This window comes from Nomia melanderi, unplaced genomic scaffold (genome assembly GCF_051020985.1).
Source record: "Nomia melanderi isolate GNS246 unplaced genomic scaffold, iyNomMela1 scaffold0154, whole genome shotgun sequence".
NCBI classification, from domain to species: domain Eukaryota; kingdom Metazoa; phylum Arthropoda; class Insecta; order Hymenoptera; family Halictidae; genus Nomia; species Nomia melanderi.
Window position 1 is genome coordinate 90,001 of NW_027475269.1, and position 5,000 is coordinate 95,000.

Here is a 5,000-nt window from a genome sequence, read left to right on the forward strand (position 1 = left end):
TTTAATAAGCGTTTTAAAATTATTTCAATGTTTAATCCATGCGTAAACATGATGTTTATTAACGTTTTTAACATTAAAAAAAATTACAAAAATTTATTTTTCAAAAAAAATGGAAAAAACCGATTCGTCGGAGCGAGGTGTCCAGCCCGTGCGGTAATTCCAGCAGGCGAATCGGACTTCCCGAAATTTTTCTAAGTCCCACGGTCGACACCAACTTTTTTAATAAGCGTTTTAAAATTATTTCAATGTTTAATCCATGCGTAAACATGACGTTTATTAACGTTTTTAACGTTAAAAAAAATTACAAAAATTTATTTTTCGGAAAAAATGGAAAAAACCGATTCGTCGGAGCGAGCTGTCCAGCCCGTGCGGTAATTCCAGCAGGCGAATCGGACTTCCCGAAATTTTTCTAAGTCCCACGGTCGACACCAACTTTTTTAATAAGCGTTTTAAAATTATTTCAATGTTTAATCCATGCGTAAACATGACGTTTATTAACGTTTTTAACGTTAAAAAAAATTACAAAAATTTATTTTTCGGAAAAAATGGAAAAAACCGATTCGTCGGAGCGAGGTGTCCAGCCCGTGCGGTAATTCCAGCAGGCGAATCGGACTTCCCGAAATTTTTCTAAGTCCCACGGTCGACACCAACTTTTTTAATAAGCGTTTTAAAATTATTTCAATGTTTAATCCATGCGTAAACATGACGTTTATTAACGTTTTTAACATTAAAAAAAATTACAAAAATTTATTTTTCGGAAAAAATGGAAAAAACCGATTCGTCGGAGCGAGCTGTCCAGGCCGTGCGGTAATTCCAGCAGGCGAATCGGACTTCCCGAAATTTTTCTAAGTCCCACGGTCGACACCAACTTTTTTAATAAGCGTTTTAAAATTATTTCAATGTTTAATCCATGCGTAAACATGACGTTTATTAACGTTTTTAACGTTAAAAAAAATTACAAAAATTTATTTTTCGGAAAAAATGGAAAAAACCGATTCGTCGGAGCGAGCTGTCCAGCCCGTGCGGTAATTCCAGCAGGCGAATCGGACTTCCCGAAATTTTTCTAAGTCCCACGGTCGACACCAACTTTTTTAATAAGCGTTTTAAAATTATTTCAATGTTTAATCCATGCGTAAACATGACGTTTATTAACGTTTTTAACGTTAAAAAAAATTACAAAAATTTATTTTTCGGAAAAAATGGAAAAAACCGATTCGTCGGAGCGAGGTGTCCAGCCCGTGCGGTAATTCCAGCAGGCGAATCGGACTTCCCGAAATTTTTCTAAGTCCCACGGTCGACACCAACTTTTTTAATAAGCGTTTTAAAATTATTTCAATGTTTAATCCATGCGTAAACATGACGTTTATTAACGTTTTTAACATTAAAAAAAATTACAAAAATTTATTTTTCGGAAAAAATGGAAAAAACCGATTCGTCGGAGCGAGGTGTCCAGCCCGTGCGGTAATTCCAGCAGGCGAATCGGACTTCCCGAAATTTTTCTAAGTCCCACGGTCGACACCAACTTTTTTAATAAGCGTTTTAAAATTATTTCAATGTTTAATCCATGCGTAAACATGACGTTTATTAACGTTTTTAACGTTAAAAAAAATTACAAAAATTTATTTTTCGGAAAAAATGGAAAAAACCGATTCGTCGGAGCGAGGTGTCCAGCCCGTGCGGTAATTCCAGCAGGCGATCCGGGGTACTCGAAATTTTTCTAAGTCCCGACGGTCAAGAGTAAACTTTTTCATCACATATTTCAAAATTTTTTTAATGTTTAATCCACGCATAAAAACGCAGTTTATTAACGTTTTTAACGTTGAGAAAATTGACAAAAATTTTTTTTTCACTGAAAATGGAAAAAATGTATCGGTCGATGCGGGCTATCCAGGCCGTGCGGTAATTCCAGCAGGCGATCCGGGGTACTCGAAATTTTTCTAAGTCCCGACGGTCAAGAGTAAACTTTTTCATCACATATTTCAAAATTTTTTTAATGTTTAATCCACGCATAAAAACGCAGTTTATTAACGTTTTTAACGTTGAGAAAATTGACAAAAATTTTTTTTTCACTGAAAATGGAAAAAATGTATCGGTCGATGCGGGCTATCCAGGCCGTGCGGTAATTCCAGCAGGCGATCCGGGGTACTCGAAATTTTTCTAAGTCCCGACGGTCAAGAGTAAACTTTTTCATCACATATTTCAAAATTTTTTTAATGTTTAATCCACGCATAAAAACGCAGTTTATTAACGTTTTTAACGTTGAGAAAATTGACAAAAATTTTTTTTTCACTGAAAATGGAAAAAATGTATCGGTCGATGCGGGCTGTCCAGGCCGTGCGGTAATTCCAGCAGGCGATCCGAGGTACTCGAAATTTTTCTAAGTCCGAACGGTCAAGAGTAAACTTTTTCATCACATATTTCAAAATTTTTTTAATGTTTAATCCACGCATAAAAACGCAGTTTATTAACGTTTTTAACGTTGAGAAAATTGACAAAAATTTTTTTTTCACTGAAAATGGAAAAAATGTATCGGTCGATGCGAGCTGTCCAGGCCGTGCGGTAATTCCAGCAGGCGAATCGGACTTCCCGAAATTTTTCTAAGTCCCACGGTCAAGAGTAAACTTTTTTAATAAGCGTTTTAAAATTATTTCAATGTTTAATCCATGCGTAAACATGATGTTTATTAACGTTTTTAACATTAAAAAAAATTACAAAAATTTATTTTTCAAAAAAAATGGAAAAAACCGATTCGTCGGAGCGAGGTGTCCAGCCCGTGCGGTAATTCCAGCAGGCGAATCGGACTTCCCGAAATTTTTCTAAGTCCCACGGTCGACACCAACTTTTTTAATAAGCGTTTTAAAATTATTTCAATGTTTAATCCATGCGTAAACATGACGTTTATTAACGTTTTTAACGTTAAAAAAAATTACAAAAATTTATTTTTCGGAAAAAATGGAAAAAACCGATTCGTCGGAGCGAGCTGTCCAGCCCGTGCGGTAATTCCAGCAGGCGAATCGGACTTCCCGAAATTTTTCTAAGTCCCACGGTCGACACCAACTTTTTTAATAAGCGTTTTAAAATTATTTCAATGTTTAATCCATGCGTAAACATGACGTTTATTAACGTTTTTAACGTTAAAAAAAATTACAAAAATTTATTTTTCGGAAAAAATGGAAAAAACCGATTCGTCGGAGCGAGGTGTCCAGCCCGTGCGGTAATTCCAGCAGGCGAATCGGACTTCCCGAAATTTTTCTAAGTCCCACGGTCAAGAGTAAACTTTTTTAATAAGCGTTTTAAAATTATTTCAATGTTTAATCCATGCGTAAACATGATGTTTATTAACGTTTTTAACATTAAAAAAAATTACAAAAATTTATTTTTCAAAAAAAATGGAAAAAACCGATTCGTCGGAGCGAGGTGTCCAGCCCGTGCGGTAATTCCAGCAGGCGAATCGGACTTCCCGAAATTTTTCTAAGTCCCACGGTCGACACCAACTTTTTTAATAAGCGTTTTAAAATTATTTCAATGTTTAATCCATGCGTAAACATGACGTTTATTAACGTTTTTAACATTAAAAAAAATTACAAAAATTTATTTTTCGGAAAAAATGGAAAAAACCGATTCGTCGGAGCGAGCTGTCCAGGCCGTGCGGTAATTCCAGCAGGCGAATCGGACTTCCCGAAATTTTTCTAAGTCCCACGGTCGACACCAACTTTTTTAATAAGCGTTTTAAAATTATTTCAATGTTTAATCCATGCGTAAACATGACGTTTATTAACGTTTTTGACATTAAAAAAAATTACAAAAATTTATTTTTCGGAAAAAATGGAAAAAACCGATTCGTCGGAGCGTGCTGTCCAGGCCGTGCGGTAATGCCAGCAGGCGATCCGGGGTACTCGAAATTTTTCTAAGTCCCGACGGTCAAGAGTAAACTTTTTCATCACATATTTCAAAATTTTTTTAATGTTTAATCCACGCATAAAAACGCAGTTTATTAACGTTTTTAACGTTGAGAAAATTGACAAAAATTTTTTTTTCACTGAAAATGGAAAAAATGTATCGGTCGATGCGGGCTATCCAGGCCGTGCGGTAATTCCAGCAGGCGATCCGGGGTACTCGAAATTTTTCTAAGTCCCGACGGTCAAGAGTAAACTTTTTCATCACATATTTCAAAATTTTTTTAATGTTTAATCCACGCATAAAAACGCAGTTTATTAACGTTTTTAACGTTGAGAAAATTGACAAAAATTTTTTTTTCACTGAAAATGGAAAAAATGTATCGGTCGATGCGAGCTGTCCAGGCCGTGCGGTAATTCCAGCCGGCGATCCGAGGTACTCGAAATTTTTCTAAGTCCGAACGGTCAAGAGTAAACTTTTTCATCACATATTTCAAAATTTTTTCAATGTTTAATCCACTCATAAAAACGCAGTTTATTAACGTTTTTAACGTTGAGAAAATTGACAAAAATTTTTTTTTCACTGAAAATGGAAAAAATGTATCGGTCGATGCGGGCTGTCCAGGCCGTGCGGTAATTCCAGCAGGCGATCCGGGGTACTCGAAATTTTTCTAAGTCCGAACGGTCAAGAATAAACTTTTTTATTACATGTTTTAAAAATTTTTCAATGCTTAATCCGTGCATAAGAGTGCAGTTTATTAACGTTTTTAAGGTTGAAAAAATTGACAAAAATTTTTTTTTCTCTGAAAATGAAAAAAATGTATCGGTCGAAGCGGGCTGTCCAGGCCGCGCGGTAATGCCAGCAGGTCGAACGGGGCGACCCGAAATTTTTCTAAGTCCCTGCGGTCAAGAATAAACTTTTTTATTATGCGTTTTAAAATTTTTTCGGCGCTTAATCCATGGATAAAAAGGCAGCCCGAACACGTTTTTAACGTTGAAAAAATTGACCAAAATTTTTTTTTCACAAAAACTGCGAAAAACAGATCGACCGAATCTACTTTTCTCCGTCTCGCGGTAAGTCCAACCGGCCAAACCGGCTGACTC